Source organism: Euprymna scolopes, chromosome 9, assembly GCF_053919585.1.
Source record: "Euprymna scolopes isolate OS-2025 chromosome 9, ASM5391958v1, whole genome shotgun sequence".
Taxonomy (NCBI): Eukaryota; Metazoa; Mollusca; class Cephalopoda; order Sepiida; family Sepiolidae; genus Euprymna; species Euprymna scolopes.
Genome location: NC_136490.1, coordinates 127,448,413 through 127,474,227, shown reverse-complemented (window position 1 = coordinate 127,474,227; position 25,815 = coordinate 127,448,413).

The window sequence follows — 25,815 nt, the reverse complement described above, 5'->3', positions numbered from 1 at the left end:
TAAATGACTATAAAACCAACATTTATTTTGAGAAAGAAAAGTTTCATACATCAAAATACTGTAAACAAATATAGAAATCAGCGAATTTTTTTTATTACATTCATTGAAAGTGTTCAAATTGTTGGTCATTGTGGTTCATGAACAGCTGAAAACGCTCGCTGATTTAATCGAAAACGTTCCTAATCAGTTCAATTGGCATGTTAACACATCTTCTTTCAATGGTTGCTTTCAAATCATTCATTGTAGCTCGTTTTGTGGTGTAAACCCTGTGTTTAATATGACCCCCCCCCAAAAAAAAAGAAAAATCCAAGGGTGGGGTAAAATCTGGTGAGTGTGGACAGTACTCGATACTTCCTCTTTGTCCTAACTATCTGTTTCGCAGATATGCTCTTACGTCATGATGATAGTGTTATACATTTCAATGTGTTCTTATTAGTAAGGATAATGTATGTTCTTTTGTTTACATGTTATAAAGGATATGAGTCTTAAGTGAGATGAGAGTCTTGTTGTATCTTAGAGATAGAGATGTTGAAAGAGTTCTAGAGAGATTGTTCGTTTATAAAGAATGTCGTTGTTTCTGTTATGAAGCGATTCATATATATTCAAAATGTTCTTTACTTAGACGTGTAGAAGAAGAAAGCTCTTAGAATGATGAGACATTGTGTAGACATGAGATGTCAAGACGTGTATGTAATGACATTTTATAACACAGATATATAATACAATTTTCACTTTACCTTTTTGTAAGAATCGCAAACACAAAGATGAGCTTTATCACAAAACACATGATGAATTTATTTCTTCACGACCGGCCGTGGTTTTCTCACCAAGAATTCAAAGCTTCACATTTTAGTTTCAAAGTGATCGTCTCGCTTCCTAGACGTTCGAATTCCGAAACCCTCTCTGAGTTTCTCACTGACTGTCTCTCTGACCAACTAACTAATTAACTCTCACTTCCTATATTGAGAAATCCATGCATGTCCGGCCTCGTGAGCAAAATTCACGTGTCACCAACATGCGCGACTTTGCACGTTTCCCGAACATTATGATTTCCCAATAACCTATTTTTTCTTTGATGTTTTTTCAAAGGAATTCAACCTACATATCTAATTTATTTACCCCATATTTTATTATCCACATTCTTTCTAACAATTGAATGGTTTATTATTTATTTCATCAGAATTAACAATTTACTGGACGTTCCATTTAAACCTGTTGTTCTTTAAAACTTATGTCCAGGGTTCGATTTCTGCTTTCTCTCATTTTATTTTCATTTTAACTAATCTCTCTATTTTTATACTTACATGAAAAGGGGACAGCCCTTATCATGCAACAATAGTGGGGAAGTGGCTCATCCTGCTGAAAGTGCCATTCTTTATTCCTAAACATCTCTTGGGAACGTTGTATAGCGTATTCATGTAGCAAGCTGAGATAATTTCAAGAGTGTATACATTTTATTGGAACCCCCTGTATATATATACACACAGGCAGCAAAAAGAAAGTCCGCACTTGTTATTTTTCCAAAAACTGCAAATTTAAGGAAAATTTAATACAACTGTCTAAACTACCTATACCTCATTTGATTCGCCTTTTATTTTTATATAATTTTACCTGTTCATATTCGACTTTTAATTGAAGTATTCTAGTGTTCACGTCAATTTAAAAAAATAACTTCAAATTGAGAAGGCAAAAAGAAAGTCCGCACAATGGAAAATTGTTATTTAAATGAAACTTTATGACATTAATGCAACACAACTACGACAGGAACACAATGAACTAGTTCATATTTAGTAGCATAGCCCTTCTGCAATTTGACAGCCTGCAATCTTTTGGGAATTCCTTAAATTAGACGGCAGCAATACACCGGGGAAAGGGCATCCTACTTTTCTTTAATTTTTGTCCAAAGTTCTTCCAAATTTGAAATTTTATCATTGTGTAACTAATGTTTGATGTAATGCCATACGTTTTCGATATGATTGAGGTTTGGAAATTGTGCAGGCAAATCCAAACACGGAATATCATGCTCTTCCAAGAACCTCCTGACATTGTCAGCTGTGTGAATGGAAGCATTATCCGGCATGAAGATGGGATTATCATCCAAATTCCGACTAAAGTAGGATAGAAAATGTTCAGTCAACATATTAATGTACTTGGTCGAATAAATTCGACTTTGCAAGCGAACTATAGACCCTGGATCATGGGTACTAATAATGCCCCACACCAAAACTGAACCTCCACCACCTTACAGCATTGAAGCTGAGCACCTAGAATTAAATTTTTTGTCTTTCCTCCAACGGACGTACTGCCTATCATCACTGCCTAGCCTATTGAACTTGCTTTCGTGGCTAAAAAGCACTTTGGACCAATATGAAGAGTTATGATCTTCATTGCATCTGACGAAGTCCAGACGGTGCTTTTTTTTCTTTACAGAAATCATTGGCTTGCGTCTTGCAACATATCTTCGCAAATTAAATTTTGCACTGTTGTTGGATTTGGGGAGCCGTTTCAAATCTGTTTCTTAGGATGTGGATCTTGATAGCATTGTCTTCCCTGTTAGAAGTAACTCTAGTACGACCAGATATAGGGGTATCACTGCTGGTCGGGAGATTTTAAACTAGTCACAAATGTATTCTTGACTTTGTAGGTTAGATCTTTAGCACAAGGCAATTACCACAAGCCGATAAACACAAGAATTGAAGGAAATTAAGTGTCTAAAAATGCTATGTCGGTGGGCTATCATAGTAAACAGTAGGAAAGTATTCAACGGCCAGAAGTCGGAATGTTGCATATGCATGAACGTTGACTGCTTTTTCTTAATTCCTTACATGGGGCTCAATTTAATTTTTTTTAAATGAGCTTTATAACTATAATATTTTTCAAATAAATATCAACGATAAGTTTTATACCTATATATATGGGAAATTTTTTCCTATATATATATATATATATATATATATATATATATATATATATAAATAGTTCAGTATTTACTTGAAACGTACTCTCGATTTGTTTATCGTAATAAATAAAAAAATCTTTCTCATAAATAAAGTTTTTATAATAAATTTTTTGATATATATATATATTTTGAAAAAAAGTAAGAGCTCAATGAATGTCTTTTTATTGAGTTCCAGAGCATACATAATGCCATATAATAATTCCCCAAGTATCAAATATCAAGTTTTCTCAGTGGGTTATTTACTAAGAATACTGGAAAATAATCTATCAGTATAATAATTAATATAAATTTAAAATAGGACTCACTGAATGGTAAAAAAAAAAAACAAGCGGATAAAATCTTTAAATAAAATAAAAATACAAAAAATGTGTCGGTTAGATGAAGTATGTAATTTGTCCAAAATGATGTTTTTATAAGTTTTTTAAGGTAAGCATCTGATAAGTACGTGACTAAATATGCAGCAATAACATAATTTTGAAGACTTGTTAGTCGTGATATTAAACAATATTATAATGGATACTTTTTGGAAAATAATAAATAAACCAACTGAGAAAACATGGTATTTGGAACTTGGAGAATTATATATATATATATATATATATATATATATATATATATATATATATATATATATATATATATATTAGTGGTCTAACAAGGCCACAGACGAGACAACTGAAGTAGCAAAACTGAAGCTGGCCTGCAGGACACTATATATAAAAATGCAGGCAAATTTGGATATATTTTATTGGTTTGAAACCAATTGTCATAAAATATTAAGCATAGAATAGTATTATAATCTTTAAAAACCCTGCTAATTTTCATGTAGTTTACTCTCATAGAATCAATATATAATTTGGCTACAAGTATGTGTGTGTGTATATATATATATATATAGAGAGAGAGAGAGAGAGATGAATAGATATACCACCTTTTTGACAATTTTATAAGTTCCAAATCTTAGCGACTATTGATCATAATTTTACAAATAAAGACCTGTTAGAAAGGTAATAACCTGAATTGTGTAGTGAGCTATGTGACATTTGCCCTTAAGGTCGAACATCAAGGGGATCATCCATCATCCAGAGCCTATTTTTGGCACTTTTTTACAGCCATAAAATGTATCAATCATAGTCATTCGTTTTCATTGTTATGCATATGAATTACAGATTATTTGATATTTCGCCAAAACATCTAACCGTGATGGAGGGGAGACTAAAACTTGCTGCTATGGTTTCAAATGATATGAAATAACAGCAAGGGGAGACATGATTCCAAATATTTCTTATATGTTATATCTCCCCACTTTGATTTTCACACATCAATGAATTTCACAGTGTATAAAGATTATTTAATAATGGAGTTATTCATAATCGTACCCTCTTTCCAAAAGAGGGGAGATATAACATATGAGAAATATTTGGAATCAAGTTTTTCCTTGCTGTTGTTTCAGATCATTTGAAACCATAGCAGCAAGGTTTAGTTTTCCCTTCATATATATATATATATATATATATATATATATATATATATATATATATATATATATATATATATATATATATATTACATTTCTAATAATTATAAACACCGTTACAAACTCACCCTTCACTTCGTAGGTTCACATCTTCAAGGCCACCGATAATTAACACAAGAATTAAGAAAAATTAAGTTAACAGACATGTAAAGTAAACAGTTGAACAGTATTCAACAACCGAAATTCGGAATATTGCATTTGTAATTTTTGTTAATTCCTTAAAAAGGAGTCAACTTTCATTTATGAAGGGGCCTTTATAACTATAATAATTTAAAATAGACATTGACAATTATTTTTATAAATATATATATATATATATATATATATATATATATATATATATATATATATATATATATATATATATAAAGTAATGTGATTGATAATTTAAAATCAAATTATAATTAAATTAGAAATCCGTTTTATAAGAAGGAACAACAACAAAATCAATTATCTGTACGATCGTTTCGGAAAACAATGCTTTTTATTGTGGTAGACATCAAGTTACGTACAATAATTACATATAGTTTTTTAATAAGCTAGGTCTCCTCGTCAGCAAATTTTGAAGGGTTTTTATTAAATTTAAAAGACACCATAAATAAACCTAGTAAAAGCATTGCGTCCTTCTTTATCTAATAACCGTATTGTAAGCAACCACATCATGGGAAAGAATAAACAGATTAGCCAAGAGCTTAGAAAATGAATTGTAAGTCTTCATCAATATGGATTGGGATATAGAACAATATCCAAACAGTTGATGCTTCCATTGAATTCCGTTGGAACAATAATTCGGCACTGGAAGTCTCACAAGTCAACCCTTCCTTTGGCCAGATCAGGTCGTCCTCGAAAAACAACCAAACCTGCTGAAAGGTTATTAACAAGGAAGGTTATGAATTCGCCTAAAATTACTCTTGAAGAGTCATAGAAGGACTTAGAAAACAGTGAGATTAAAGTTAGCAAGGACACAATCAATAGAACCCTTCACCTTAAAGACATCTTCTCTAGATCAGCAAGGAAAACTCCCCTTCTCAAGCCAAAGCGTGTTCGTGCTAGGCTTGATTTTGCAAATGAGTATGCAAGCAAGCCTTTAGAGTTTTTGCATAACGTGCTTTGTCAGATGAGATCAAAATTGACTTGTTTGGCACCCCAAAAACACTAAAAGTTCGGAGGAAAAAAAGGTACTGAATACCAGTCAAAAAACACCATTCCAACAGTAAAATTTGGAGGAGGATCCATTACGATCTGGGTTTGTTTTAGTGCAGAAGGTGTATGAAAAGTGGAAATATTAAAAGAAAAAACGTAGCACTTTATAGGAGTATCTTGGAGAAAAAACCTTAAAGAAAGTGTGGAGTTGTTCAAATTGAAATCAGACTGGATATTTCAACATGATAACGGCCCAAAACACACTGCAAAACTCACACAAAATTTGTTTAATTCAAATAAAGTGAATGTTTTCAAATGGCCTAGTCAATCTCCCGATCGCAACTTTATAGAGATTTATGGGGAGAATAGAAAAGAAGTTCGTTAGAGATTACTCAAAACGTCTGCATGCTATAATCAACAATAATGGTTATGCTACAAAATACTAGATATAATTTTGTAAATGTGTTGTAAACTTTTGCGTTGCTAATTATTGAGTTTTCTCTTCGCGTTTTGTTAAATTATTATTTTTTTAATTTTTCCCACTGTTCATATCTTAGTTTCAATACATTTTCTGTGTTTATAAAAAGTTTCATTACCATTTGGAAGCTAGAAATACAAAAACTGACAGTTTTAAATGTGTATTGTAAACTTTTGCGAGGCACTATATATATATATATATATATATATATATATATATATATATATGTGTGTATATATATATATAACAATTATTCTCTTAAGCGTATTTCATTAAATAAAATGGAAGTTTTTGTCTATTAATTCAATTTTGATTCTTTCCAATCCTTCTTGATTCATCGCCAGGGATAGATTAATCTAAATGGTTTCGGACAATTATATATATATGTGCGTGTGTATATATATTTATGTATGTGTGTGTGTGTATATATACATTTGTGTGTGTGTATATATGTGTGTGTACATATATGTATATATGTGTGTGTGTGTGTGCGTGTATATATATGTGTGTACATATATGTATATATATGTGTGTGTGTGTGCGTGTATATATGTGTGTACATATATGTATATATATGTGTATATGTATATATGTGTGTATATATATGTATATATATATATGTGTGTGTATGTATGTATTTATATATATATATAGATATGTGTGTATATATATATGTATGTGTATATATATATATATTAATTATTATAGTAGAATATATATATATATATATGTGTATATATATATATATTAATTATTATAGTAGAATATATATATATATATATATATATATATATATATTAATTATTATAGTAGAAAATAATTAAATATATATACATATATATATATATAAGTTATGAATACACACACCTATGCGTGTTCAGGAAACATTCTCCTCATTTAAAATTTGAACAAAAAAAACGAAACATGCTTTTTCCAAAGAGAAAACGACAGCCGTAATTTGTAAAACTGTACGCACATTTTCTGCCTTTTTATTATTTGTGTTGCGAGAGCATCTTTGTACAAAAACATCTACATGGGTCACCTGCAAAACAGGATGCCCGAGTTAGCAGATGTGTTCCAGATGAGAGACACATGTTTTGTTGAAATGTAGCCACAAGCCCTTGTGCTAATGCATCTGTCGTTATGTGTTTACAAACAGACGCGTCGGATGTAACGACTCGCACATCTGGAGTTTCTCAAATAAATAAATAAATAAAATAATTAAAAAGAAACAATAAAAGGGGGGAAAACAATATATACAGCAAATCACGAAATATAAAGATTGTATTTATTCGGTGTCCACGGCGCAAAAGTCCAAAGATTATGAATTCTAAGGGTTTCAGTTCTAGATCTAACGAACAGATTTTAAGTAAACAAAAGTGTATATGTTTTTATCTACAATACTTTACAAAACAAAACTTAGATACATATCTAATATATACAGAAATATTGTCGGATAACTTTTTGGATTATTTAGACTGCTTTTCTTTTTAACTAGCCTGTGTGCCGGCGTTGCCCGGGTGTTAAAAAAAGTGGTAGTAGGCAGGTTCGACCCCGTACAGCGAAATAGGAAAAGGACGTGAAAAAAAGTGACGTCTTTGCTGTTGCGCCCATCGCCAAACCGGAAAATTAAGGCTAGTCTATCGAAAAGTGGGGATTACTTTCGAAAATATCGACAAAAAAGTGACTCCCTCCTTGGAGAAAAGTGCCCAGTTGAGGGTGAAGGAATTAATGTTTTGGCCAATTTTTCGATGTTTGTCGTCTGAAGGGCCGAGCTTCAAACTGATACCGATCTCGTGAAAACCAATCCCCTCTGTCGAAAGTTTTAGGCATACATACATACATACATACATACATACATACATTTAAACAGACAGATAATTTATATTATATATGTTATTCTCCGTGTTTTATCAGTTACGGCATGGCTCTATGGATTAAAGTGTTATGTAATAATCATTTTAATTGGCAGTTTTCTAAAGATTGAAGGTTTAATCTTTAATATAGAGATACTAAGAATACCATTACAAATTGCGTAAGGTTTTTACCCGGTCATGGCTGAGAGAACAAGCATAGGCTACTCCTTAGATAAAATAAAGGGTTCCATTCGGAATTGTTATATTATGGGGTATAAGGTTACTATATATGTAAGGCGCTTTGTATAAAGTGCTTTTGGGTATATAGTGAAGTTTCGTGTCGTCTAATGTTAATTAATGCTTACATATATAAATTACACATATGTACAGTTCAACAGGACGTATAAGATTTAACAACAAACATTTCCTTAACAACAAAATGACGGAACATCGTCTGGGGGAATTATATTTTGCCAAACAGGGAAACATTACTCTCATTCATCTGGGGTCTTGGTTGACGGATCTGCCAAAAGCTGAAATGGACATTTCTTCCAAAGAAACAACCAGGGGTCTCCAGCTATATTTTAGACATCTTTTATTTCACTATGTTTCCATGTTGGAAAATTGCACGTTTGTCTTAGACACGGCTTCACCGCTAACCAGAACCATTACGGACCTGTCTCCAACATTCTCCTCGTTCGTCTAGTCCTCTCCTAGCTCTGTCTCTTCTCTCCTCTTTTAACTCCTAACTCTCTTGTATATATCTAACTATTCCTTTATGTTTACGTCACTCGACCACACAAAGACTCAACACGTGACCTTCGGACACGTTTTCTGCCCAAATTTATTGTTTTTATCCCTAGATTTGGAAACCCACTCTGCTTCTGTCCACCACATTTTGTCCGTAATTGTTCAAAGTAAACCTACACTACCTATATTTTACTAAATATTTCTTATTTCAAAGCATTCTCCCTGCATACCTTTTTCTACATAACAGTTACAAAACTATAATAATGTTCATAATCTAACATTTTACTTTTTTTAATAATAATAATAATAGTCGATTTCCTAAATCGACTATCAATCAGCAAGGCCACCCGATGTTACCCCGGCATAATATAACAAAGTTCCATTCAGATCTCTGAATTCGATGTAAAGTTTTCCGAGTTTGATAAGATGCCCTTGAAAAAGGTCGGTGGTTACACCAGCCGGAAGATTGTGAGAAATAACATCCATGATTAGAACAGTAATTCATATAATGCAAATAATCCTCATTTAAAAAATTCCGAAAGATAATAAAATTATCTTGTCGGATCTTCAAAGTCAGACCGAGATAGCATTTAAATTGAAAACTTAAACTTTATTTGTGACTATCCAATTTTCATTTATTATTGTTGTGTCATGTTGTTCTCAATATAATGAGGTTATTAGCTACGATTCACGCATATGGAGTTTGAAAGAAAATAAAAATAAAAAAGAAATGAATAAATAAAATAATTAAAAGAAACAAAGAAAGAAACCAATAAAATAAAATCACGAAATATAACGATTGTATCCTTTCGCTATGCATATCGCAAAAGTCCAAAAATTATGAATTTTAAAGGATTCAGTTATAGGTCTTACAAACATTTATGTAAATAAAAGTGTATACCTTTCATCCACACAAAATCATTGGCAATATAATATCATTCGCTACAGTTTATTTAAGAAATTAATTGCTCCATCCCAAGCAACTAATAATATTAAACACTTTTAACTAATCACATAAAAATAAAATCAGCAAGGAGGAGGGGGTCAATATTTTTAATAGGAGTTATCTACCTTATCTCTAAAATGAATGAAAGAATTTGAATATTTTTAAATTTATGCCAAAACAAAAACAAGTGAAGCATGCATGCTCCTCTGTGAGTGCATAGTGAATGAGGCATAAAAAATGACTAAGTTCAGCATTTGCTTCCCCCCCCTCCCACAATTAAGCCCCAAAAGTCCCCAAGAGACATCAAATCCTGGTGAAAACGAAGAAACAGTGCAGTTTAAGGCCTTAACATATGTAAATTTGAGTTCGCCACTGTGCAAAAAAAAGAAATGACGAAGTCCATCATTTGCCACCCCCAAAAAGTCATGAATAGATATACACAGAAAATTTTTGACAAATATGGTAAAATAGTCCCAAAAATGGAGTGTTTCTATTAGCCCTATAAGAGCCCCTAGGGCACACCCAAGAGTTATCGCGAAGTATAGACAAATAAAATTATATAGAAATCAGTTAGTTACAACTTTCAAGGCATCAATTTTTTTTAATAAGCTCAAAAGTGTCAATTTTAGCCATTTTAACCCGAAAGTTATTGAGCGGACAGACGAACAGACAAAGGTGAATTTATAGGTCCACCCTCCTTTTGTCGGAGACCAAAAAAATTATTTTACTCATAATCTTTCGTGTGACAGGACGTGTGTATGTATGTATATATATATATATATACATATATATATATATATATATATATATATATAGTGTGTGTGTGTGTCTAGAGGCGATGAAAAAAATCCAATAAAGTGCTCGATTGTGGATGTGAGAGCTGGAGATACAATATTTATTACGACACTATATATACATATTTCAAGGCCGTACCAGTGGTTTCATTGCACTGAATCAACCATAAGAGGTTGGAAAGAGTCAGCGCAAATTCATCAGCGACTATAAAAACTAAGACAGTGCAAAGTAAACAAACAGAAAAAAACGTTAAATGAGCGTTTAAGACTCAGTTTCACATTTAAAACAAAACTTAGAAATCGACGCCAATAGATTCTGATTATGGAAGGAATAATGCGCGCGCGTGTGTATGTATGTGTGTGTGTGAGAGAGAGAGAAAGAGAGTGTGTGTGTGTGAGTGTGTGTGCACGCACAGGTGTATATATATATATATGTATGTTTAGCGGCTGGGGATGTTTTGGAAAACCTCTCTGAATTCGTAAATTTTGTGAAAGTAGTAGGACTCTCTCACCATAGATATCTATGTATTATTTTTTATTATATTTTCTATATATTTATATTGTGCTGATACTCCTTTCTTTTTTTTTTTTTTTTTACATTTTCACCCCAAACAAGGCACATTGCCACTTTGGTATAGGAGGCTACTATCAGGGGCAATAACTACTGGGGTACTATGTAGGGATTTGGGCAGCAAGATGTCGTTTTTTTTTTTGTTTTTTTTTTTAATTCAATTTTCACCCCAAACAAGCCACAGTGCCACTTTGAAGCAGGGGGCTACTATCAGGAACATAATTTGCAGGGACATTATGAAGGGGGATGAGTAGAAAGATGTTTGTTCACATTACACTTGAACTTCTGCACGTCAGTACAGTTGAGGAAGCAGGCACCTGGAATGAAATTCTAAAGTCTAGCGGTTCTGGGGAAGAAACTACTGGCGTAGAAAGATCTTTTAAATCTAGGGATCTCTACTGTGTGGGGGTGGGATTTAGTTGCCTGTCGGGTTTGTTGAGGGTGTTTACGTCATGGGGGCACAAGTGCGTGCAGTTCGCCAGAGCATACACCATTAAAATACTTGTAGAACAGACAGAGAGATGCAACATTTCGTCGATGGGACAGAGGCTGAAGCTTAGATGCCAGTTCAGTGCCCATCAGATTTGCGACTCTCTTTTGAACCTTGTCTAGGAGCAAGAGACTAGTAGCAGATGCACCAGCCCAAATGTGACAGCAATACTCCATACATGGGCGAATGGTGGCCTTATAGAGGTACAGGATACTTTCGGGTGTTAGTAGTTTTCTAGCACGGTAGAGAGAGCTTACCTTCTTCGCAGCGGCCCTGGCAATGCTTTCAATGTAATTGTTCCAACTCCTGTTTCCTGCTTAAGTCAGCTTCTAATCCATCATGATAGGATCATTAATACTATAGACAATGAATGTAATGTCGACGTGATATACCTAGACTTTGCAAAGGCGTTCGACAAAGTGGACTTTGCAGTAACCATCGAAAAGCTCCAACATCTTGGAATTGGAGGTAAATTGATCCTATGGATTAAATCATTCCTAACAGATCGCTACCAGACAGTTGTAGTAAATGGCTCTGCATCTCCCCCGACCAAAGTGCTATCTGGCGTTCCCCAAGGTTCAGTACTTGGTCCGCTGCTGTTCCTCGTACTAATCGGCGACATAGACGAAAACGTCAAATCATCTTTCGTCTCAAATTTTGCCGACGACACCAGGATTGGCAGGAAAATAAAAGATTCTTCTGATGTACAAGCTCTCCAAGATGATCTAGACGCTATCTACCAATGGGCGGATGACAACAATATGCAGTTTAACTCCGGGAAATTCGAGTGTATCAAATACGGTAGAAGGAAGGACCTGAGAGAAGCATCCAAGTACTCGACCCAAGACGGGAAGCTAATTAAAACCAAAGATACTGTGCGCGATCTGGGAGTAACGTTGGATTCTGATGGTACATTCACCTCCCAGATCGACAAAGTTTGTTCAACTGCACGGCGCCTTTCCAGTTGGATACTACGCACTTTCAAAACGAGACAAAAAAACCTAATGCTGACACTCTGGAAGTCGCTGGTGTTGCCGCACATTGATTACTGTTGTCAGCTGTGGACTCCGGACAGAAAAGGTCATATTCAAGCATTAGAGGTCATCCAGAAGTCGTTTCTAAGAAAGATAACTGGTTATAGTCAATTGAATTATTGGCAACTGCTGGATACGTTGAATATCAAATCGATTCAACGCAGGCAAGAAAGATATTCAATCATCTATACCTGGCGTATGATGGAGAACCAGGTGCCCAACGCTGGTATACAGCACCATATCTCAAAACGTGGCAGAAGGTGTGTGGTACCACCCCTAACCAGTGCCAGGGACAACTAGATCCGACGGCTCAGGGAATCGAGTTTAAATTCCCGGGGTCCTACGCTCTTCAATTGCCTATCACGTAATATCAGAGAGATCACGAACTGCAAAACAGAATCGTTCAAGTCGGCGCTTGATACCTGGCTGAAGTCTGTACCAGACGAAACTTCAGATCCCCGGTTATACCGCTATGAGATGCAGTGAATCCAATAGCTTATGCCACATGCTTGTCTGTGTAAAGAGGGACAGCAAAACGGTGCAGCGGTCTATTGATTCGACGTCGCCTATACCGTCCTAACTGGAGGCCTCTTGCCGCAGTGACCTTGGAGGGCTCTGACCGCCGAAAGACATCACACAAGTCACACAAGTCTGTGAACGTTAGGCCAAGGAGTTCGAAAGACGTACTCTCAGATAAAGAGTCATTGCTATTTGTGGTAGAGAAGATTTCTTTCAATTATTGAAGGAAATAAGCTTAGTTTTGGCAGCATTGAATATGACCATCCATTTTTGTCCACATTCCACTATAGATCAGAGGTCATCCTCTAGTGTTTCTGCCATTTCTTTAGATATGTCTTCATTTGTTTTCCTGTCGTGCCTGTTATAGAGAGTGGTGTTATCAGCATATATACCCATCTCAGAGGCAATTTTGTTGGGGAGGTCATTAATGAATATTAGGAACAATAGAGGTCCAAGGATAGACCCTTAGGGCACTCCCGTATTTATATTATATTGTTTAGATGTACAACCGTCGAGAACAACCTGGATTTTTCTCTTATCTAAGGATTTAATATGTTAAGTATTCTACCAGTGATACCGTATGATCTAATTTTCCTGAAGAGACCCTCATACCATACCTTGTCAAAAGCCTTAGATATATCTAGAGCTACCGTTCTGCCCCCCTCCCGCTTTGTCCAGTGAATGGTATATACATTGAGAGATTACAGTTAGGATGTCTGCTGTGGAACGGGCTTGTTTAAATCCATATTTTTGGTCAGTCAGAAGTTTAGCATCTGTAAGGTGATGGACTAGAGCATGGTTATTAAAGTTCTTAAATATTTTGGCAAAAAGTGAGACGAGGCTAATGGGGCGATAATTTAATGGGTCAGTTCTTTCGCCAGAATTCTTGAATACGGGTATCACAGAGGCATTTTTCCAACAGCCCAGAAAGCAAGATTCATTAAGACATTTGTTGTAGAGTTTGGAGAGAACTGGAGCTACTTCGGCTGAGCACTTTTTTAATAGCACAGCTGGGATGAGATCGGGTCCACATGCTTTTGAAATGTCAAGGTTTTTTATGATAGCATGCACCTGAGCAGGGGTGATTTTTAGATCGTCTAGCATGGCGTCTGTCCGCATAGGAAAGTCAGGTAGGTGGTATAGTCCTTAAGTGTCATTTAGTATTGGAAAAGTTATTTATAAATTACCTTAATTATTTTTAATTATCTGAAATTTCTCCCTTCATATTTATTCTATTTAAAAAAAAAACAATGTTAATAATTCTTTTAAATGTTTATTTTATTTTATTGTTATCTTTACCTTTTTATTTTTATTTTAATTTTATTCTAAATTAAATTTAAATCCATATATTCATGCTTTATTTCATTATATATTTATTGCCGTTAATTGTTGTACCTTCATTTATATGGGGTTATATGCTCGTTTAAACAGGACATTTATTTTTCAGAGAGGTTTTACAACCCCCCCCCCGCTAAACATACATATATACACACGCGTGGGCGCACATACATACGCGCACACACACACACACACACACTCGCTCTCTATCACTCTCTCCCTCTTTTTCTCTCTCTCACACACATACACTCATACACATACACGCGTATTCTTCCTTCCATAATTAGAATCTATTGGCGTCGATTATTAAGTTCTATTTTAAAATGTAAAACTCTGAGTCTTAAACGCACGTTTAACGTTTTTTCTCTGTTTGTTTACTTTGCATTGTTTCAGTTTTTCAAAGTCGCTGATGAATTTGCACTGACTCTTTCCAACCTCTTATGGTTGATTCAGCGCAATGATACCACTGGTACGGCCTTAATATATATATATATATATATATATATATATATATATATATATATATATATATATATAGTGTCGTAATAAATATTATATATATATATATAGTGTCGTAATATATATATATATAGTGTCGTAATAAATATTATATATATATATATAGTGTCGTAATAAATATTATATATATATATATATAGTGTCGTAATAAATATTATATATATATATAGTGTCGTAATAAATATTATATATATATATAGTGTCGTAATAAATATTATATATATATATATAGTGTCGTAATAAATATTATATATATATATATAGTGTCGTAATAAATATTATATATATATATATAGTGTCGTAATAAATATTATATATATATATAGTGTCGTAATAAATATTATATATATATATATATAGTGTCGTAATAAATATTATATATATATATAGTGTCGTAATAAATATTATATATATATATATATATAGTGTCGTAATAAATATTATATATATATATATATATAGTGTCGTAATAAATATTATATATATATATATATATATATAGTGTCGTAATAAATATTATATATATATATATATATAGTGTCGTAATAAATATTATATATATATATATAGTGTCGTAATAAATATTATATATATATATATAGTGTCGTAATAAATATTATATATATATATATATATATATATATAGTGTCGTAATAAATATTATATATATATATATATATAGTGTCGTAATAAATATTATATATATATATATAGTGTCGTAATAAATATTATATATATAGTGTCGTAATAAATATTTTATATATATATATATATATATATATATAGTGTCGTAATAAATATTATATATATATATATAGTGTCGTAATAAATATTATATATATATATATATATATATATATATATATAGTGTCGTAATAAATATATATATATATATATATATATATATATATATATAGTAGAAGAGAAACCCGATGTTGCCTGGGACTGAATTAGGATCAACGAACGTTTTACACTTTTATTGTCATCGAAAATGATGAAATTGTTTATTTTTCAATTAAATCAATTAATTGCCTGCTCTAGTCGGGGACTCATCACGATGCACCGGAAGGAAGCCTCAACTGTTTCTCTATCGTGACTTAGTTCACAATACTTTATTGTCTACATCGCACTGTAGAGAACCTGCGGTTGATTTTATAAAATGGCTTGAATTAAAGTTTGAAATGCAAATGTTAAGTATCCTCGTTCAGTTCTGCTCTAAATAGCAATATTCATTTTTAAGAATCTACTGTTTCTCTTATACACCGAGCCCTTTCGCTTATGCAGTGATAAAACTTCTAAAATGCACTTGTGATGTTAGACTGTATGAGGATGTTAACTTTGGTCAAAACAGTACTGCTCCTTTTTATCGATTTTTGATACTTATCGGAAGCATTCCGATAATAAATATATCTAAGAACACTCCCAGACACATAAAGTACATTTGTGTAAAATAAAAAAAAAAAAATTCGACCAAACCGTTTCCGAGTACATCGGGAACTCTCTCTCACGCACAAAGTATATTTTGTATATAAGTAAGTAGATATATCTATGAGCAAATAAATACACATTGATCTTTATTATAGAGTGACGAATATATAATAGAGATTTATGCTCGCATGCATGTTTATATGAAGAGATATAAATATATGTTTATACACATCAGTCTGTGCAAGAAAGCATCTGTTAAGATGGAATGAATTTAATCTATAAACTTAACCTTCACTGCCTCCTCCTCCTCCTTTCCCATTCATATATAGTGTTGGCATATAAAGAAATGGAAATACCTACAGACATTTAAGTGCACCCAACAATCTCCAAGACTTACATCACTGAATCCTTAGAAATATATTTTAATAAGTTTCCTTCTTTCGTCAGACGAGGTGGATCTCTTTAAATTGGGACTCCACCGAAACATGTATGCACATATGTACCCAAAAATGTTTGTATAATAAACAGCCTTTATATATGATGATACCGTAGACGATAATTATATTTTAAATAATATATATGCCGCTCCCCATTTGGGGGTACACACTTAGTAAAAGGAGAATTATTCCTAACTCGCATTTAGGTAAAAATGCACTTTCGTATAAATAATTGAATTCGTTCAAAAGTATCGCAAACAAAATTAAAAAAATAGTATAATATATATATATATATATATATATCCTTTTTTAAGAAGCTCAATGTAATTAGAGAGCAATATAGAGAATAAATGACAAAAAGTTATATTAAGATCGTCAACATCATAAATTTTGGAATATAACTTTTAGTCATTTATTATATATATATATCCCCCTCAAATTCGTGCCTGATTGACTGCCTTCAAAACGTTATTTAAACTTTGTTTTTTTGCGAATTTTTTTTGCGAATTTTTCAACAAGAACCTCTGGTCCTTATTTAGAATTTAACCTAATTAAAATGAAAACAAAAGAACAAAAGCTACAGTACATTTTTAATGATGTACGTACCTGTCACGGAACGTAAAATATCATATTTCAAAAATCATATAAATTGGTCAAGTTCTTTTATTTTTCTAAAGAAAATATTTTTTTTAACCATTTAAAGCGATTAATGAGAAATTTAGCAAGTTTTAATTATTGTGTATTTATATGCCTTTTTTTTTTCAAAATGGTGACGTGAATCATTCTTCTTTTTGTTTTCTCATAAAATTTTATATTCTTAAAAATAAAACTACTTGATCAATTTACGTAATTTTTTAAATATAACATGTTAGTCTTGTGACGAGTACGTCCATCATAAAGATTTTTCTGTATTTTTGTTATTTTTTATTAGGTTAGATTCTCATAAGAACAGATTTCTTCATACTGGTTCTTTTGGGTTCACAATGTTTTTCTCTTTCTGACGTTCACAAAAATTTCAGTGAAAAAGGCGTTTTTGTCTGTCCTCTTGTCCCTGCTGTTTGTTTCTCTCTTTTTTTTTTACTTTAAATTATTTGTTCGTTCCAGTTTAAATTTACAATAAAAAAGAAGGTGCCTGTCCAAAATGCATCCCAATTAAAAAACAAAATTACATGAAAATCTTTAACGTACTCGTCACAGAACGAAAATGTAAAGTTCCAAAAATCATATAAATTGATCAAGTCGAATTTTTTATTTTTTAATCAAGTTTTATGATAAAGTGAGGATGATATGTCTCAGTTCGCCATCTTTAAAATTTATCACTGTTTACCTCCTTCTTAACAACCTCTCTAAAAACAGAGATCATAATCAGCCTTGTAACGGTTACGAGTAATAGTAAATCGTCAACATTGGTAAAAAAATTTATCTATGTAAAAAAAAAAAAAGAACTACTTTATCAAGTGATTTTTTTTTTAAATATGATATTTTCGTTCCATAACGAGTACATGCATCATAAAGATTGTTATGCATTTTTTAAAAATTAAGTTAACTTCTGATCAACAACAGAAAGATGGACGATACATACAAAAAGGAGCATGTGACTCTGGTGTATGAATATTTTCACGTCAGCTATTTGGGTTTCGACTTTTTTCTTTATTATTTTGGATTATAAAAAAAAAGAAGATAAACAGAATGGATTGAAAGCTCTTTTTATAATAGACGAGCAAAAAGGGTACCTTGCGATTAAATACCTTAAAAATTGATAAAAATCTAAGTCTGTGTTACATGTATTGTCCGGTAGTGGACAAAGAAGACAACTAATGTCTACTGCTTCTATCCATATGCTGGCGAAGTAACAAGATTTCTCGTCATCTTAAATGCAAATGAGATGCGACCAGTTTGAATAAAAAGCCTGTTTTTCAGGGACTGAGGGGATTTTAGAGTAATGAACTTTGACAGCAATGTATCGAATTTAACCTCGAAAATTGTTAGTTGAAGATGCAGAATAGTTAACAATTCATTTTGAAAGTGAGGAATAGTTAACAATTGATTATTAAACCTTCGTCAGGGATGAAACAAGGAAACAGATATTCTTATTTAAGTTCCTCTTTATGAGGGCAGAATTAGATTCAAGACAGGTTTTAAAGGAAAAAAATTCAACCCTTCCCCCGAAAAAATTGCTGTGGATTGGGTCAAAAAATTGCTTTAGTCTAGATATATTTAGTTCACTGAATAAAAAAGATGAAATGCAGTAGCAGAACAGCTACAACAATTTGATCCTAAACAAAAGGCGACATCCTATAAGACCATCTTTATTTTTATTTTTCACCTTTTATATTATGCAGGTTCTTTTTTTTTTCATTGATTGGATGAAAGTGAATGTGTGTTGGGGTAAGTAAAATGAGATTTATTGAAATTTTAGTAACCTCGCCAAGGCACATTCGGCGTTTCACAGGAATTAATGAGGACTTCTTTTCATTCCTACTTGAAGCCCTGGACACCTTATTGGCATTTTTATTTTCATTTTTAATTGATAATAAAAATAAAGCAAAATAAAATAAATAATTTTCCTTTTCTGTAGATAAGATTGCGCTCTTAAAAAAATAAAATGAAATATATTTGCCTAATCTTTACCCTAACCCTAACCCTAACTTTAGGTAATGTACTTTCAGAATATATGTTGCTAAAATGAGGCTGTAAACAGACAATGACTACAACTTTATATATAGAGATGTGAACTGAATATGATCGAGTTCAAAACATCTCGGACTCTAGGCTGAAGAGAGTTCAGAAAAGGAAACCCATTATAGATTCTTTCTATTTGGATATGAAACCGGCGGTACTGATCGTGTTCTAATTTCCTACAATATATATATATATATATATACTTATTAGTGGCAGGTCTCTAAAAAACACCATTTATAAAATTAAAAAAAAATTAAATAAAAAGATAAACTGTTTTATAAACCAAACAATTTATTAAATCAGAAAAAAAGAAAACATCATTCGATTTTTTTTCCTTATTTCTTTAACATTTTTTCCTTTGTTTTATTTTCGTTTTGTAATTGAAATGTATTTTATTAATCTATGATCGTAGAAAAATCCATTAACAGAGACTGAAGTGTCCTTTTTGTTAATCTGTTTTTTTTTTCTCCCGTAAGTTGAATATCGGTGCCCACATTTTGCTATTTCGAGGATATGTGCTAGTTTTGCTATAATTCGTACGCAGGCGAATTCTTCAGTGAGAACTGCTTAGGTGTGTTGTAATCCAGTGTTAAGAAAATTGGTGGAAGCTCTTAAAAGCACTATGACAGCAACACCAGCACATATTCACGAAATAACAAGAGAGCACGGATATTCAACTTACAGAAGGAAATGTACAGCAAAAAAAGGACCCTTCTGTCTCTGATGATGGTTTTTCTAATTTTATCCGAATTAATAAGATAAACTTCATTTACAAAAAGAGAAAAAACAAACATATTGAAAGAATGATTTCTTTTGTTGCCTTTTCTCATTTAATAAAATGTTTGCAACTTTAAGTGTTTTTTTAAACAGTTCATCTGTTTACTTTAAAATTATATATATATATATATATATATATATATATAAGTAATGTGATTACCGCCCTTAGACCCGTAAATCAAATAATAAATAAAGCCAATAACACATGACAATTATCTCCCCTTAAAAACTTGCAAAATAAATATTCTCTCTATATATATTAACTGTAGCGTCTTTAAATCAAAATACGCTAACGGAAACAATTTACTGCACGAGCGTCGCCCTTTTAAAATTCATCATTCAATAAAATAAAAAGCTATAGCAAACATCTAAATGACTACTTTAAACACAGTTCCTGATTTCAAAAAAAGAAAAACTAAAAGGTAACTATCTCTATATATTTTTAAATCAAATTTATTATGTAAATTCAAAAAAATATATATTTTTTCTACTCATTTCTATCTCTAACCTATACTAATTTTCTTATAAATTTTAAATCCAAACCTTTTATTTCAATTTTTCAGATTCATCTGCCTTACTTTTAATGCTAGGTTTATTTTTGGTGTCTTTTAAATTCAATAGAAATCCTCCTAAATTTGCTGATGAGGAGACCGTGCTTACCAAAAAAACTATGTATAATTGTTCTACGTGACTTCATGTATACCACAAATAAAAAGCACGGATTTCCGAAACGATCGTACAGATAATTGACTTTGTTGTTGTTCCTTCTTATGAAACTGATTTTTAATTTAATTAAAATTTGATTTTTAAATTTAAAAAATTTTTTTTTTAAATTATAAATCACATTACTTAATATTGAATTAGCTCTAGGACATTTAACTATCGAGCTCATTATATATCTAAATTACAATGAGCATTTCCTGTATTTTAATTAAACTAGTAATTTCACTATTACATTAAAATACACTTAGCTCTTTAGACTATTATTCTAATCTCCTTTAAATTATATATATATATATATATATATATATATATATATATATATATATATATTATAAGGAAAAATTAAAAGCCAAGAACAATGCGAGATTTTTTTTTATATAGAGTAAAATTAAATGAAAACAAAAGAAATAAATTTCTTTTTTTTTGTTGTTTGTTTTTTCTTTTTCACACAAATTTTAACTCTAAACAACAGTAAATTTTTTTTCCTGTTGTATTCAATGGTGTTATAAATCTTTATATTATATTTATAACACCATTGAATACAACAGGAAAAAATAAATTTACTGTTGTTTAGAGTTAAAATTTGTGTGAAAAAGAAAAAACAAACAACAAAAAAAAAGAAATTTATTTCTTTTGTTTTCATTTAATTTTACTCGATATAAAAAAAGATCTCGCATTGTTCTTGGCTTTTAATTTTACCTTATAATTTTCTTCAACAATGCTTCAAGCAAACTACAATCTACTTATATATATATATATATATATATATATATATATAAAGCCAAGTACGTCCAAGGATGGAATACTGTGCCATATCTGAACAGGAGCTGCTAAAAACAGACTATCCTGCCTTGACAGAGTACAAAATAGACTTTGTGGCTTAGTGGGGGATGCCCTTTTCTCTACCCTGCACCTTCTCTCCCACAGAAGAGACGTTGCGAGCCTATCCTTGTTTTATCGTTATTTCCATGGCAGGTGCTCGTCTGAACTCCAATCTCTGGTCCCCCCTCGCCAATCTTTCACGAAAAACACACGTCTAGCTGAATCCACTGTGAAAAATTTCCCCCACTCTATATCTGTGCCTAAATCAAAACGTGGATTCCATGAACAAAACTTCTTTCTTAGAACTGCACGCCTGTGGTACTCTGTTCCGTCTGCCTGCTTCCCACCGGACTACAACTTGGATGTGTTTAAGTCCAACGTTAACAAATTCCTAATGAACCGCCCCCTTAAGTAAACACTTCATCAAATCTCCACACTAACGTAATGTACTTGCAATAACCCTTATCCCTGAGTGGCTTCCGGGCCTTGATAAGTGGTGATCACTGTGTAAAAAATAAATAAATAAATAAATATATATATATATATATATATATATATATATATATATATATATATATATATATATATATATATATATATAGATGAATTCTCTTTAGTCATTATAAACTTTTTAGAAATCGGATTATGTAGGTGCTTAGTCTGCGATAAGTTAAAATTAATATTTTTTCCTTACGGGAATCTAAACTGCATTCTTTATTTTTATTTTTGCATTTTTTTATTCAAAGCTTCTTTAGACTATATATATATATATATATATATATATATATATATATATATAAAGCTGAACGTCTGTGCGTGTGTGTGTCTGGGTATCTGGTCACGATTAGGCTCCTATATGGTGACTATTTTAAAAACTGATTACATATAACGATAGAAGATATATCGAGGATCAGGAATGGGTATGTTTGATCTGGCAGAACGGTGGTTTATAAAAATTGTGAGGTCTGCGTTCGCGCCTGGCCCCCAATGTATGGAAATAAAAAATGAAAAAAAAAAAAAAAGTTTACAAGGGTTTTGATATAATGTACATAAGAATCCTTTGATAAATATGTTTTAACTTAAATAGGGATGGTATAATAAAATTGTGGGATCAGCGTTACCGCCTGGCCTCCATCGAATGGAAATAGGCACAAACTTTAATAAAGACTTTTCATATCTATTTGCGTAAGTATACTTTGATAATTATGTTTCAGTTTGAAGAAATATGGTATAATAAAATTATGGGGTGTTCGTTCGCGCCTGACCGCATAGGATGGAAATATGTCACAAAGTTTAACAATATTTTTTAATATAGATCCACAAAATCTTGTGATAAATATTTCAGTGTCAACAGGTATGGTATAATAAATTATGGGGATTTATCTATTTTATTTTTACTTTCACCATATTTTGCTTTGGTTTTGATACCCCCAAATTCGAAGCTACCTCTTAATAACCCTTCCTTTTCATAACCTATCATACTTTCATAAATCAGAGTCGATTTTCTGTAGGCTGTTTTTGAACCCAGTAAACGACGGGTACTTTAGCTAATATATAGAGAGATAGAGAGAGAAGGAGAGAGCATTTTAAAAGTGGCGGCCATTGTTTTTTAAGGGCATTGGAGATATGATTTCCGAGCGCCTGGGAGTAGACCTGCTAACCATCAACTAAATGGTTGTAGGTTTGATACCTGCTTCTGGAATGCGTGCTAGTCTAGCCGCAATAAAGAGCTAGGGTACAGCGGAGCAGTCTGTCTGTGGCTGAATATATATATATATATATATATAGTCATCCACATACAGTACTGTTTCGCTGTTTCACAGCTCATCAGTGCGGCTAGACAGGCAACTACCTCAAGCCAGGATTGAAACCCGACCGTTTATACGGCAGTCAAGGCTTCTAACCATTACGCTATTGGCGGCTGCTCGAACGAGTAGTGAGTTTAACGATGTTTTGATATCGTCTGAAATACCTCCGCTATAAATATATATATATGGTACCCCTTATTATCCAATTTTAGTGAAACCTGGGCCGTACAGGTTTGCATATTCATTTGAATTTTTGAAATCTGTGAATGAGAATATTGAAAGAAAATTCTTTTCTATTATGTTCAAAGGTTTCTTAATTGATTTTCAGTGGACAAAACTAGAAAGGACCAGAATATATGAAGAATTGATTGTGAAAATAACAGATTCAAACATAAATTATAAAAAAAAAGAAACAAGTATTCAAAACTTCTTAGCATACGTCCATCCAGTTTATGGGTCCAGCAATGAAAAATGTGACAAACTAATGATGAAAATGTGACAAACTATCGAAAATGTTCTAGCAGATGAAAAACTGGTCAATGGACGCTTCAACACATCTGAAATCAAATGTGCAGCCAGGGAGTTTTTTTTCCTTCTGCACCAAAGCCAATAGAGTTTAGGTCAGTACTGAAAAGAATATTTCCCTTTTGATGGTGGTATATTTCGGGTTCTGGGAGGTTCACCCTCTCAAGCTATACCTTCTCGCCCTTTTAGAAGGGATTAGTTTATTGTTGAGCCTGAGGCGCCCCTACCGGAGAATACCGACAGGGTTGCTCAGGCATTTTGCAGGCCATAGTTTTCTTTCTCTAGAGCATTGACTGGTTAATTGCACTTTCCGATCCTTGTGTCGCATTTTCCTCCCGTGGGGATGAGATTAATGACTTCACTCCACATATTTTTTCAATGAAAATATTTTAAACTGAATATAACAGACAGCCAAAAAGACAATTTTGGACTTACACGTGACAGACCAACAAAAATGTTTCCACCAATAAACAGCAATGAAGTGTAATGGGTTAATGATCATTGCATTTCAGATTGAAGTGTGACACACAGATGGAGAACAACTCTAATAGAGATGATCGACGCATCTGAAGTAAGATGTGTGCAGTCAGGCTCCGCATTTAGCAACGGAAATTTAAGTGTGACGGACTAAAAAAAGGTACTGTCTCAAACTTAAGTATGACAGACCACAAAGATTTGTAAAATTGAAGTGTGGCAGACTGACAAAAATGGAATTTTTAACTAAGTAGGACTTTTGAAAATGTTACAATAGAACTCCGGGATACGGTAACCCTAGGATACGTTTTTTTTTTTTTTTTTTCAGGTTACGATTTACAATACGATGTTTTTCCGGATACGGTATTTGCCTCGCCTTACGGCGTTATTTATAATGTTATTTGGTTATATACATGTCCATTATACACTGTACTGTACTTTTTTTTTTACTAATATTTAATGCCGTATCTCAGGGTTCTGTTGTATCTCTATCAACTGTGACAGATCATGAAAATATGTCAAACTGAAACATGACAGATTAACAAAAATGTTATTTCAAAATTAAAAGTTGCTATTACATTTCTAAATTTTTGGTCCTGGATATGACCTTAATATGACTGGTGAAGTCCCAGCTTGCGGGCTTTGTGGAGTGTGGAGCCACCCTTTAATTGCCATTGCTCCCAGATCCACTCTGACTCAGAGTGGTAGTACCTGTTGGGGTCCCAACTATGGGTAAAATAGAAACCGACTTGAAAAAAAACAAATATATTCTATTAAAAAAATTTTCTTCAAAATCACTGGATTTTGCATTAAATAAATTTAAAAGGGTTGATATGCCGTAAAACAAAAACAACCAAACAACTAAATTTTTTAGGTGACGATTGGTTAATTGTATTATTTAGATTCATAGGACTCATTGGCGCTCATCTTGAGTGTAATTTTCACAACGTTTCGGTGGATGTCACCTTCGACTTCATGTGTATCATGTCGAACTTGAGTAAGTTTCTGTCGAACTCGGGAATTTGGACAGGGGTAGCATTCTCTCGTTCCATCAGCGATGACTGGATAGAGGTACTAAGTACTTCTCAATTATACTTTCGATCGCCCACACTGAGAATTGAACCTTCAACCTTCAGGAGAATATCACTTTTACAATTGATTTTTGCAAGTACTCTAACCATTGCGCCACGAGTAATTGTGGACAC